The 14,674-nt window shown below is 28.5% G+C and overlaps 1 protein-coding gene across 1 annotated transcript in view; it reads right to left on the bottom strand.

The window, feature by feature from the left end:
• Positions 1 to 7,064: 7,064 nt before the first annotated feature.
• Positions 7,065 to 14,674, bottom strand: part of LOC139424952 (zinc finger and BTB domain-containing protein 41-like) — a 56,951-nt gene continuing 49,341 nt past the window's right edge. Inside the window, exons 4-5 of the transcript XR_015431306.1 lie at positions 11,380 to 11,641; positions 7,065 to 9,147 (exon numbers count right to left, since the gene is read on the bottom strand). The gene's annotated coding sequence lies outside the window, so the exon portion shown is untranslated. The remainder of the gene's footprint in view (positions 9,148 to 11,379; positions 11,642 to 14,674) is intronic.

The following is a 14,674-nucleotide window of genomic DNA, read 5'->3' as shown; positions in this document are numbered from 1 at the left end:
TAAAATTTCTTTTAGAAACTAATTCTTTTGAACTAAATGTAGCATAGAAATATTCTGAATGAATAATAAAGCGCGAGTGTGACGTCATTATATCTTATTTTTCAAACTTTCCACTGTTTTAAGGCTCACTAACAGTACATAAAGGAAAGGGTTAAGTTTTTGCTCTGGGTTCAATGAGTTGACACTCCATATTTTAATGAATCAGTCATATTTTTGTTTATTTCCATTAGTTGTGTTCGATGTTAAATCCTACTATTGAAATAGAAAAATTAAAATTTATGTTGATAGTGCATCGAAAAGGATGTAAGTAGTAAATCGTCATTAATGACACAGCGTCAAATATTTAAAAGAAAAAGACAGGGAGAAATTTAAATATTCAAATCAACTTGCAATAAAATTTAGGTGCTGAGAAAAAACATCACACTTTGTTTCATTAACACTCAACGTCTCTTTCATAAAAAAAAATCCAAGCATTTCATGGAAATAAAAATCTTACAAAATAACCTGATACCTGAAAGTAATTTCATAGATTTAATTGAAAATAAAAAAGGCCATAAATTCATCCTATGATTACTAGTTAAGCTTAGTACAGCAGCGTGGAGCTGTATGCATATAATTGAAAAGTATTGCCATTTTGCTGTAGTTTGAAAAATATTTGTCAACTTTTTACATGCTCTGGCACTAAAGTGAAAATTCTCTTTGGTTAAGTAAAATGAAACATTTAAAATTAAAGCAATATTTCCTGTCATTGCTTCTTGAAACTGAATAATATTAATAATAATTGTAAGGGGCAATAAAATTATTAAGTATTTAACTAAATATCAAAAGTAAAAAATAAAAATTACTTTTTACATTATTGCATTATTAATTTCTTTTTCAGTTAACAACTGAAGAGAAGGGAGCATAACTTCTTTTTAAGGTAAGAAAAAATCGATCACACTGTATAATAATTTTTTATCCATACACAGATAAAACACCCCCTGCAGTGAAACCTTCAGAAAAGACCTCCTTTGTGTAACGACAACCTCTATTTAGGGTTACTTTCCGGAGGCAAGGAATTTTTTACATAAACGGGTTACTTTCCGGAGGCACGGAATTTTTTACATAAACTTTGTGTTGAACAAAATCTTTATAGACCATTAAAACCTCTCCCAGCGACCGGGCAAGCATCTGCACCAAAAGCAAGAAATGTCAAATAAGAAAGCAATTTTTTTTTTTTTTAAATTCATACATCCGTCTTTTAGAGACGCCAACAGATGTGGCATTTCCGCACTAAAGAATTGACACAGACTAATACTAAAATCGTTTTCGAAAAATAATATGCTTCAATAACAATTTTGAAGTCAATGGAATGGAGGTGACCTCTAAGAACGATCAACCTCCATCAACAACCATTTTACTGTGAAACGGAGAGTAGTCGCTCTCGAGAGGTTTCACTGTAATCTACTAACGACATATAAGAAAATAATGCATTGAATATGTCTAATTAAAATTGGAAAATAACTGTATTGTGCTTTTTCATCGAATTTTCTGATCAATTTTTTTTTTCTTTTTTAATAATTAACTTAATTCTTAGGTTTGCTCAGTAGTCCATGCACCCATCTCATTGAAACTATCTTAATCTTCATTCAAGAGAGTCGGATATTCAATCGAGAGGTCAATAGTCATATTCCCTTACCCTTACACTCAACTCAAAAATTTGCTTAAGTAGTCAAATCACTACAGAAATTAACGAAAATATCATATGCTTTGTATCTCAAATTGTGATGGAGTGGAGACCTTGTTTTTTTACATGTATAGAAAGATTCTGTCAGACATATCCAACTTCAATTTATTTGTGAAAATTAAACAAAAAAAATTAAAAGCATATTTAGAATTTTCTCTTCCCGTCTCCATCCCTGCAACAACTGAGTTCGGCCTGAAGACCTCTCAACCTCTAGTATCTTCCTGGCCCACAACAGGCTTTTGCTAGAATGCTTAATTTTTTTTCATTGCATCTGTTTTTTAAAATAAATTAATACAATTTTCCAACTTTGACATTGTAAAAAAACAAGATTGTACAAAATCATATAAATTATTTTATTATCTTAATTGAAATTTACTTTTTTGTTTTCTTATTCAAAGGATAATCATAATAATTTTTAAGAAAAAATTTAATATTTCTCTGCTTTTTCAAAAACCATATAATTTACATTTTTTCCCTTTTTTTAAGTAGACAGTTTATGCATTGTGAAGTGAAGTACAACACTAATATCAGGATTAATATATATAATCAGGGCTCGAAAATCCGTCCGTCCTCGGCTGTCAAAAATTCCCCGCGGATAACGAATTTCCAATTTTTGTTATCTTACAAGAGTCTAGCGCCTCACTTCTAAAATTACCCTCTAATCTAGACATTCCGTTAATTCCTTTGTCAGACCAAATGCGCATGCTCAGGTAATCGGTAAACAAAAGAAAAGTTGCTCTGTGCATGTGCATTTGGACTTCTAACGAAGGAATTAACCATTCCTCTGATCATGTGCAGAAACACCAGAAAACTTCAACCCTCCGAGCCCAAGCTATTTATAAAGACCTAATGCAGCAATGACCCACAATACAGCAACATACTGCGCATGGTGGAATTGATGTCTTCTCTGTCTGGGAGTACTGCAGCTGTTGAAAGGGGCTTTTCAGCAATAAACTTACAAAAAAAAAAAAAAAAAAAAAAAAAAAACACATTACGTACTGGTCTTAAGCAAGAAGCGTTAAACGCAATTATGAACCTAAATGGAAAACCCCTTTCAGATTTCTGTGTAGAAACCTCTGGAAATTATTGGCTTAATTGTGGAACTGGCAAACGTCTTATTTGATTCATTTAAAAAACGCAGTACCCACAGATAAATTGACCTTTGTCATTTAAATTATTTCATAAAAGAAATAAATTACTTCATAAAAGATAATAATAGGTTACTATTAGTAACCTAGTATTTCTTTTATTACTGTATAACAGTGTTTCCCAAAGTGGTCCATATGGACCCCCAGGGGTCCGTGGTACCATTCAGGGGGTCCGTGAAAAATAAAAACTGATTTAGGGGTCCTAGAACAATGTCAGGGGTTCTGCGTGAGGTTTAATATTAAATAATAAAGTTGTGATTGGTTTTTATTACTATGGAAATTAAGATAGATGAAATAGTAGCGATTTTTACGTCCTAAGTAAACTATAAATAAAAGTGGGTGCTTATAATTATTAACAGTGGTTTGTTACAAATTAAACAGTTTATTTACAAATTTTCTTACATCTTTTGTTCCTTTTTTAAGAGATAACAGTATGAATGAGTCGAAGAAAAAACTTCGAAAATACAGTGTTGAATATTTGAAGTATGTTTTTATTTCTTCACCAGGAAATAGTACTTTACCTATGTGTCTTTTATGTAATAAAACTATAACAAGTGATTCAATGAAACATTCCAAGCTTAACGAACAATTGATAAAAATCCATAGTGACAAAAAAGATAAAGATTTAACTATTTTTCAAACAGTCAAAGAAAATATCTGAAAACACCGTCACTGCAACAACTTATAGGGACAAAATTTATGCGAGGTGACGATGGATTGCATGTTTCTATATATTACATGACTGCAAAGTCCGGAAAGCCTCACATTATTGAAGAACTTATTTTACTAGCTGTAAGTGAGATAATACTCACCGGGTTGCACAAACCAGCTTTTAACATTGTCAAAAGAGTAATAATAATGTACAAAGAAGGATTGAAGTGCGTAGAAAATTCTTTATGTAAGTACTTAAAAATATCTGAATTTTCTATATAGCTTGACGAGTCCACTTATCCAGGAAATGAAGCTTTTACTTTTAGCTTATGTAAGATTTGTAAAAGAATACAAATTCTACCAAGAATTGTTATTTGCTAAGTGTTTGGAAAGCGATACGAAAGGTGAAACGCTATTGACTGAATTAAAAGCGGTACTCTTGACTAATATAATATCTGTAGCTACTGACGGTGCTCCGGCAATGGTAGGAAGATACTGAGGTTTTCTGGCTAACTTAAAACAAGCTACAGCGGATGTATTTTCAGTATATTTGTCAAACTTAACGAAACTAATTTGAAACTAAAAGAGGAACAATTAAATTTAATCAAAACTAAAATCGTAAAACTGAGTTTGTTGTAAAACTTTTTCTGTATCTCTCAGTTTCAGTGCCGTAATGAGCCTCATCACAAAAATAAATAAATAAATGATTAGAAATTAGTGCTCACAAACATTGAGCCGGACATAAATACACTCTTAAAATCTTATCACATTCATCCAAGTCATTATTTTTTTATTTTAAACGAAAGATATAATTTCAACAAACAGTTCTTCAACAAAATGTTTTTTTTTTTTAATTTGTAATTTTAATACCGTACACATATGCAGTTTTTCACTTGGGGGTCCGTGGGCAAAAGGGGTCTAAAAAGTTTTGGAACCACTGCTGTATAATGCAATCCTAGTAACTATTAATTCACTGTGCAATTTATATAAATGTTTGTAATAAATAAGAGAAAATTATATTTTTATTTATTTAGAAGGAAGCTACGGGTTAATTTCAAAGAACGACGGGTAAAATTTCTGAGTTTTTTCGAGCCCTGATATATGTGGGGACGGCATGAGTGATCGTCTTAAATAAAAGACACATTCTTAAACAAAAACATATATATTGAAGATTAAATTTACATAAGGACGGACGATTAACAATCACACGAATAACAAAAAATAATAATAAGTAAGAGTTCGTATTTGAATGTATGGTATAATCATAACTCCTCTTTGGAGTCCATACGTCTTTTTCGGTTCGTTGTCAATCCCGCTCCCTCGTCTTAGGGAAATTCCCATTGCTTCCTAGTCGTGCACAGGGATCAGCTTCCAGCTTACATAGTCTGGCGAGACTTCAAGCTAAAGGCGACTTCTAACTGACGGATCTAAGAACTGATATCAGGTTACTGCACAGGAATTGGGCACCACATATATATATAAAATTTAATCGAAAATAATCCAAGATTCTGGTAAGGAAATAATCCATATTTTGAGAAAGAGAAAACCTGTGTTATTAATAGATGACCTCATCCCCTTGCTTGAAAATTAATATGAGGAGTGGACAAAAGATGGAAAAAATTGAAACAGTAAAATTTAAAGCGATTTTATAAATCGCTTTTACTCAAAAATAATAAAGAAAGTAACAAATGCTCTTCATAGAGCAGTAAATAGGAGATTACACTATGATTTGAAAAAAAAAAACCTTATGTAATACAAATAATGCATAAAAGAGAACTCAAATTTTTTTTTACACGATTTCTTTACGTATTGAAAACAATCAAATATTCCAAAGAAATTTGTCAATAACTTTTTTTTCGTTTCAGGCATGCACAAGAGAGCTCTCTCGAAAATATTGCGAGGACAAATAGTAGATTCTGCAATCAGAGCCCAGCTTACCTTCATTTAAAATTTTTGATATATAGATATTTTAAAAAAGATAAAGTTAAGCATTAATTGATTACTTAGATAATAAGTTAAATAAACATTTTATATTATAATAACATAGATTTAGCACTTTTATAATGATGAAATGAAAAATACATTTAAGAGAAGAATAAACATTAAAAGAATGGCAAAGAACTATGAAAGTCACATTCAAAATGCTGACAATAGTTATTTAAAAAAAGAAAAATAGCATTTATAGGTAATTTTTACTCATCTAAGCACTTATAACTTTTCGGTACAGTATCTTCTGTAATTTATGACATTGAAACAGACATTTAACAATTCTATTAACAATGAAGTAAAAGAAATGTTTACACTTGAGGAAGCAAATATTTCAGAGAGGTAAAAAGGAAGGCGGGTAATAAACATCGAAACCTGTTTGATTGACTGAGGAAACAGAGGGGAGTTGAAAAGTGACCATTTAAAATACTTTCAAGTGTCATCTGGCAATCAATCACGCTTTAAAATTTTTTACCTCACCTACCTCAATATGGTGATTTTTCAAATTTAGATGGTATTTTTTAAAATTTTTCCTCGTCTAGTTAATAATTTGCGGCATCCAATGACAGCATCTTCTTCTAAAAATATTGTGAAAATACATATGAAAGACGATGATTACAAAACATCGTTTATAATACTGTTCTCTGTTACAAATCTTTTGTAGAAAACTAATGTTTTATGCTGAATTGTTAAGGAAAAAAAAATTTTTTAGTTGGAACCAAATTATGTCTGAAATTTGCTGTAGCTTAAATAAAATCTTTCATTTGAAACATAGTTATTCACTTGTTTGAAGCTTTATGCGCAGTAATTTTATACATAATTTTCAAAGCTTTTTCACTATAAAAAGTCTTAATTTACATTTACACTTAAGGCATACTGAGCCATGGTGGCTAATGGGATAGAGCGCTCGCCACAAAATGAGGAGAATCGGGTTAGAATCTTCATGATGTCTGGTAGATGTAAATGATGCACTCGTTTTGAACCGACCACAATCCTCAGTCGTAAATGTATCATGGATTAGAGTCATCTTGAAGTCAAGCTAACTGTGGGAGGTTTTCCTCTCCCTGTAACGCTAATGAGGGTTAGTTCTATCAAAAAAGTCATCCACGATAGCAAATATCCAACTCCAGGAATATCCTTGACTTCTGGATCGAGTCCAAAATTACAAGGCTGCAAAGTGGAACATTGGTAATCATAAACTCAAAATTGGGTCGGCTGTTCAAGGCTGGTGATAAAATAAAATATATAGACCATCTTGCCGAAAGAATCACCTATTCTTTAGATTGGTCTTTTGGTTGTTAAAACAAAATGAAAAAAACTTTATAAAAGCCAAAATCGCAAGAAATTATAATTAAACCCAGTCCAAAACAAAAGTTTCCTTACTCTTTCACATACAATTTAAAAATATATACACATAGAATGTTGTAATTTCTTCATTCTCTCAGTGTATAATCAGGCACTACAACATGGTTTGTCACTACAGTCGCGTACACTAAAGTCTTCAGTAGAAAGGTAGCAAATAAGTGTCAAAATAGAAGAAAAATTCATACTTAAACCAATATATGTATTTAAAAGTTTGATAGATCTTAAAAAAGCAACATAAAATGAGAATTTAGTCATGTTTTCCATGCACAATCATTTGATGCCTTTTCAGACTATGTTTGAAAGAGAATTCTCGCGAGCAAATCTGGCACTTAAACAGCTTTTGTCCAGTATGAGAGCACAAATGAGCATCCAGACTCACTTTTGAATTGAATGTTTTAGGACACATGGGACAAGCAAATGGACGAAACACAGTCTGTTTACTGCGGTGGTCTCTCACGCTGACACTGGCAAACACACAATTACCATCTACACCCAATGTTGAAAGAGTATCAAAATCTGGAAATAAAAGTTTTATTTAAAGCAGATGAGTAATTTACCAACCAAATAACTGATGTCAGAACTAATTAAACATAAAACTTAGATCTATAATTTTTTTAAAAATATTTGAAAATTGTGTACATATATATCGCAATAATAGCACATTAATATTAATATGTAAAAAAGATTTGGACTATTTTATTTAAAATGTAAGATACACTTGTAGAATATGTTTCTTTTCCTTTCAAGTTTTTTTAATAAACAAAAAATATTGATGAACTCCATTTTATAATAAATAAGAATGTTTTGTTATGAGTGTGTTATAAAATTATATTTTTAGTGAATAAATTTAAGAAAATAATTGAACTTTTTATTACATAAAATTAAGGAAGTATATTGGAAAACCAATAGAGTGATAGATAGCTTGAACAAAAGTTTAAAAACCCGAAACTTATTTTGAGATATGTTATGCCTCTTAAATCAAAAACGTAAGAAAAGTAATAAATATAATTTTCAACAAGATTCTGTTTTAATACACAGAGCTAAATGAACTTAGTGAATGAAGTAAGGCAAATTTATCTAATTTTCTCACAGCAGAAGAATGGTCACCTTATTCACCAGATGTGAGTCCAATGAATTTTTCAGTTTGGTCCATCTTTAAAATAAGGGTTTTGTTCTAAACCTCATCAGACTTAAGTTGTCACAAATAAGGTCCTTGCACTAAGAATGGGTTAAATCATGAGCACATGAGTTACAACATACAGAAATTTTTTTTTGTAATATATTTACAGCTCTGCATTCAGATTAAGAGTTATGACTTTAAAAAATTGTAAATATGCTAAATGTAGTAAGGTGTTATGTATATTTGCATCTTTTATTTACATATTAAGATCCTGTATTTTATGTGTTTTTTAAAAATGTTATTTCCGGTATTCTGGTGATTTTGTTTGAGATGTAATTGCATATTTGCTGCTTATATGCAAAGATGAGCACAGAAAAATTGTGTAGTTGAATATTTTATACAAAGCAAATTTTCTAGTTTATAGACACGGAACATATAAATTTCTTTTATTATTCTCATTTAAACATACACTGATGTTTTTGACATAGTTTAAATCCTTAAATTTAAAAAGACATGTTCAGTATTTCAATTCATCATTTTTCTTTTCTTTAACTTATGCTACACCACGCTTTTTTCAGCAAAATGGTGTAAATTATAATATAGCACACAACATGTGTAGAATTTGTACTTAAATAAAAGTTTAACATTATATTTGAAAATAGATTTTAAAGATAGTAAAATAAAATTGATGTAATGTAAGGTTTCACAAAAAAAAAGTTACAAATAAGACAGATTGTTAAAAAAAATATCACACAAAAGTGTTTTAAACTTATTTTCATGTTTCAATGAAGAATTAAAATAATGAAACAACATTGATAAAATAAATATGATATTATCTAAACAAAATTTCAAACTATCACCATATAGCTTAAAGATATTCCTTTAAGAAATATGAATTAACATATGACGCTTCATGTTTTGCTTAAATGCAAATTCTTTGAAACAAATTGTGCACTTGTATGGTTTTTTCCCAGTGTGAGCACATAAGTGCCCATCCAAACTAAGTTTATGATTAAAAGTCTTTGGACACAGGTGGCAAGCATATGGCCGCTCTTGGGTGTGTACTTTTAAATGGTTTTTTAGACTGCCAGAGTGATAGGATACATATGGACAAAAGGAACACCTGTAAACCTTTACATTAGACAAGAAACCTGTAAAAAAATTAAAATGTTAATAAAAAAGGGGTTTTAATTAAATAAATGAACAGAATAAACAGCTCAATGTGGTGAAAATCAGGAAATAGTAAAATAAATAATGCAAATGTTTTTTTTAAATACAACTGTTGCGGTGCTAATTAGTTTTATATTGTACACAGTGGACCATAAAATAGTTTTTGGCAACAAAAAATAAATAATTTACATAGATAAAAAGTTTAAATGAAATTTTAGCAATATGCCGTCAAAGGGATATGGTGATGAACTTTATTTTGTGATTCATAGTATAAAAAGAGCATTAAATTTTTAGTGGCAAAAAATATATAATTTACAAAGATTAAAACTAATTTTTTAAATGTTTTTTCAATTAGCCACTGACGGGATATGGTAGTAAAGTTTATTTTGAGACTTATTGTATATAAAGAGTTGTAAAATTTGAGTGAAATTGCATTGAAAAAGAAAAATGTGAGATTCAAGTTACATTTTTTTAAAGCTAGCAAACATAAATAATAATTGTGATTAAGAGAATCCAGACTTAATCCTTATTATATATACAATCTTAAAATAATTTTATAAATTAGTTTACATGAATGCAATGAAAAATATAATTTTCTGCATTTTGAAATAAAATACATTTTATTCCATAAACATCAAAAAATCTAAAATATGATTTTAATTAGTATAAACAATACAGTAACAAAATATGCCACTATAAACCTTCTTTGAATAATAGTACTTTCATTTCAAGAGATTCAGATATTCGATTCTTGAAATAGAGACACTATCTGTAAAATATGGGCTCAATAGTTCAGCTAGTATAGTGGTCGAAATTTTGAAACATTTGATGTTATTTTAACTTTTTAGGTAGGATAAATTCGCCATACTTTAAAAAGTATTTAAGTGAATAAAAAACTCGATTCTGTTATTTGTTTATTCTTAAGGTGATTCTATAAAAATAAAAATGATACTAATTACAATTTTTTATAATTTATCACAATTCAAGAGTTGATAAAAACTTATGCTTAAACTTTAAACTAAAACGTAATACCCCATAAACGCAAATAATTTAGGAGTTATTTTTAAAACAATTTTTACTCATTTGTGCTTCAAAAACAATTATAATTTTTTATGAATTATGATTGACATTTGTTAATTTCAAATTTTATATAATTCAAATATTTTTTTTTAGAAGTAGAAATATTTTTTTAAAAACTAGTATGGGTTACTTCACAGGAACCTAAATTCGAAATTCCATAATTTGAAAGACAAAATAAGTAGCTATGAATTACATTTATTTAAAGAAAACTAAACACACTTTAAACAATTAATCGGAGTAATATGTTTAAAAATAATTTTGTCAAAGAAAATTCTTCATTCTAGTTCATAAATTAGTGATATCATTTTCAGTCTATAATATGTCAAGTAGTTGACGCTTTATGTTTATACCTATAATCCTGAACATCTGTAAAACTGAGTGTTCTAGATCCTATAGCGTACAGTTCTTGTCCAAGGCCTAAAACTGTCTCAGATGGGAAATTATTTTGGCCTAATCAATTACACAATATAAAGACTCACAATAATTTTGTCATTAATTGTTAGGCTTCTTAGATTGTGAGAAATTTTTTTCTTCCTTAAGTACTAAATTTGAGTTTCTGATGGAAAACATAATAGAAAATCTTTTAATTTTTAATTGAACAATATAATAAATCTGCAAAATAATTAGAGAAAATAAGCATTTAATTACAATTAAGAATAAACATGAGAAGAACATCAATAGTAATTAGCTTGGGTAAAATTTCTCTGTTTTTCAACTAGTAGCTAATTTATTTTAATAGCTTAATTTTCCAAGAACAAATAGCTTAATTTTCTCAGAACAAATTATTTAAGATGATTAAATTTTTTTTGAGAAACTTTATTAAATAAAAGGATAATACATATTAAATATAAAATGTTTAATGTATAATTTAGTTTATATGGAGAATTATTTAATATTATTCAATAGCAACAATGATAATCATAGTTGTTTAAAAGTGAAAAAAAAAATTTATCTGATAAAATAACAATGTATGGTAAACATAAAGAATTCCTACAAAAGTATTCAAGTTAACAAACATTTAATGATGAAACAGAAAATTATCAGGTTGGGGACGAAAAATATATTTTTTCAAAAAGTTGTTGTTTTGATTTCTTTTCAGAAACTTCTCATCAAAAGTTGTACACCAAACTTACTGTAACTAATGCTTGTGAAGAATCATATGCCTTTTCCAATTATGCTTAAAAGAAAATGCTTGTAAGCAAATATTACATTGGAATGGTTTTCTTCCTGTATGAGTACACATATGAGCTATCAAACTAACTTTTTGTCTAAATGTTTTTGGACATAAATGGCACGAAAATCGGCGATCTAGAGAAGAAAAGTCCGCACATTCATTTGGTGAATAATACACTTTATATGTTTGAGCAGTTTCAGATGTCTCACAAGTTTCGTAACCTGTAAAAAGAATAAAATAAATTCTGTTTGTTTTATTGAATAGTTTTTAAAACTAATTATTTGACACAGCCCACATAAATTATTATTTACTTAATAAAAAAATTTTAAAAACTTGACACAAAGGTTAAAATAAACAAGTAAAATTGAACATGTAGGATACTTTAATAGCAGAATGATTATTTTGACAGATTTAGTTTAATTACTTTTTAAATTAAAAAAAAATAATTTAAATTGTTCCTTTTTTTTAAGTGAAAGAAAAGATTTTAATTTTTTTAGAAAAAATGAATTTTTTTTCATCAATTTCTCAAATTTTTAACTTAAAATAAATAAAACAATTTTTAATAATTACTTTAGTTAATATACAATCAATAGAGATAAATTTTTTTTAGTTTTTTTTTTTTAAAATTCAAAAGTCATAAAAATAAAACAAACACTCTTTAGATCGATTCAGAAAGGTAAATAAGCTTTCTGTGGCCGGGATAGCCTGGTCGGTAAGACGCTGGGACCACGTCCGAGAGTTTGTGGGCCGAAAACTCCCCGTGTAGTTGGTGACTGATGCACGTTAAAATTCGGTCGAGTGCCAAAGTCCTCCATGTTCCCATAACAAATCAATACCTCTGGGGGTACTGGATTGGAGATCGATCGTTCTCTGATTGAGGTCAAAATTACGATCTATTGATGAATGAATGGATGTATGAATGGGTCCGCCTTATAAACAGGTGTGACGTATGATGTGGCAGAAGTCGAATTCTAGGCCATAGATGGTGCTACTGAAAAACAAGAATCGCACACTCTGCCTTAAATCTGCTCGGTTTCAACAAGCAAGCCTGCCCGTGTGGCAAGTGGCATAAGAACCAACCAACCAACCAAACTTTCTGTTATAAAATATATTCAAATGCATGAAATATTTTTCAAACTATTTAAGTAAACAATGCATTTTTAATTCCAAATTTTTGTGAATAATAAGAACATAAAATGATAAACATAAAAATTTATCAAACAAACAATAACTAAAAATAACAAATTTTGAAAAGAAGATTGAGTTTTGAATAATTTAAAGTATTATTTAGAATGTTCTCACATTGGAAAATCTGAAAGGCAAATTCAATCACACTTTTCAAAATTTAGTGCAGAAAAATTACTCAGCATTTAATGTTTGCTTGCAAATGGCCTTGAACAGTAAGGTAGCTTTGAAGCTACAAAAATGTGCACTTACAGTATTAGGCAAACACACAGGGAGAAAAAAAAATCTGGTTTTGCTTTTTTTTAAAAATAATAATAATAAAAAAATATAAACATTCATAACAATTTTAATCTTTCTCAAATACATTCTTTAGTGTAAGTACTTTTTAACACTAATTTTTAAATTATACTTTAAAATTAATTTCATCCATAGATTTAGGCCGGCTGAAAAAAAATAGGATACCTGATTTTAAAAAATAATTCTGTTATATCATCATGCATTATTTCATTACATGCATAAGCATACACTCTCACCAAACCATTATCACTAGAAAAATTTAAATATGTACATAGTCACACTATATTTACTCTTAACTCAAGGGACTAGAATAAAAAATAGCATTAAGAAAATAGTAATAAAAAATCATTAAATACAAATCAAATAAAGAATATTTATTTCAAATCGTTTGAAAAACATTGTAGTATAACAAACAAAACATAATTATTTAAATTTATTAAACAAATATTTATAACATATTTAAAATATTTCAACAGGAAAAAATTAACAGTAAAATAAAAACCAAACTTGAATACAATGAACTAAATTTTCCAAATTAAAAGAAAAAATATTCAGAGAAAGCTTAGTTCAGAAGACAATCATAATTCATTTATAATTCTTCTATATTTATTTAAATTACATAAAGTGAATAACATATTCTTATTTTTACATGAAATACAAACCTATTGTCCAATCAAACTGAGAAAAATGTAACAGACATTATTTTAGAATTTGAGATTTTCTGTGACAAAATTAAACCAATGAATTTGGTAATCAGCATTTTCAGAAAGAAATTTAGTATTTTCCCATTGTATGCTTGAGGACTTCTGAAAAATTTTGTTTTCGAAAACTTTCAACATCAAAATAAACAACAAAAGAAAATCTTATAAATTTTAAAGACAGATAAATATACAATATCAAGATAACTATTCAAAGTAACAACATAACTTTAACGTGTGAATTTTTGAGGAAAAATCCAAAGGAGTTTTAAATACATTTAAAATACTATTTTCTTTTATTAATAAAGCAAAGCCCTTATTCGCATTTTTATTAAAAAGCATTATGCTAAATTGACACACAAAAAAAAAAGACTTAAACATAATGAGAAAAAAAACTTTTAGAAAACAAAAATTAAATGAACTTAAAACCCGAAATAGCAAGGGAGAAGTGTTTTTAAAGTGAAGCAAATGAATTTAAAAAAATTCTGCAAATATGCAGTTCATTATACAGTGATACCTCCACAAAAGACCACCTCTGTGTAGCAACTTGATCTACTTATGACCACTTTTGAAAGGCACAGAGTTTTGTCCACGGACTTTGCGTTGAAGAAAACCTTTAGAAAAGACCATCAAAATCTCTGCCAGCAACCGGGCCAACGTCTTCAACAAATGGCCGAATAAGGAAACACGAAAAAATATCAGAACAAAAATATTAACAAAACAAATAAGTAATTAAAATGTGTTCAAAATATTTCTGTGAGGTTTTTATTTAGAAGATTCTTTTTGACGATATCAGTAAGAAATTTACAACCTCACGTTGTAGTCAGATTGTACTTAAGATGTTGCTATTAAGGATTTACTTTTAGAGTTGCAAGTTAAATTAGAACAAGTTATTTTAGAAAAAAAAAACTAAGCATCACAAACAAACCTCTTAATATTATTCAAAGCTAACTAATTTTTATGATGTAAAATTAAATGAAACTTAAACGAAAAACATAATTGTTCATTTATTTAAAATAATTTCATCATTTATAATTGGTAAATTTGATTTTACTCATAATAATATCAATAGGG

The sequence above is a fragment of the Parasteatoda tepidariorum genome, chromosome 2 (genome assembly GCF_982258835.1).
Source record: "Parasteatoda tepidariorum strain Cologne lab strain chromosome 2, Ptep-v5.0, whole genome shotgun sequence".
Classification (NCBI taxonomy): Eukaryota; Metazoa; Arthropoda; class Arachnida; order Araneae; family Theridiidae; genus Parasteatoda; species Parasteatoda tepidariorum.
Note: the sequence above shows the minus strand (reverse complement) of the source record. Positions and strands in the feature narration are given on the sequence as shown.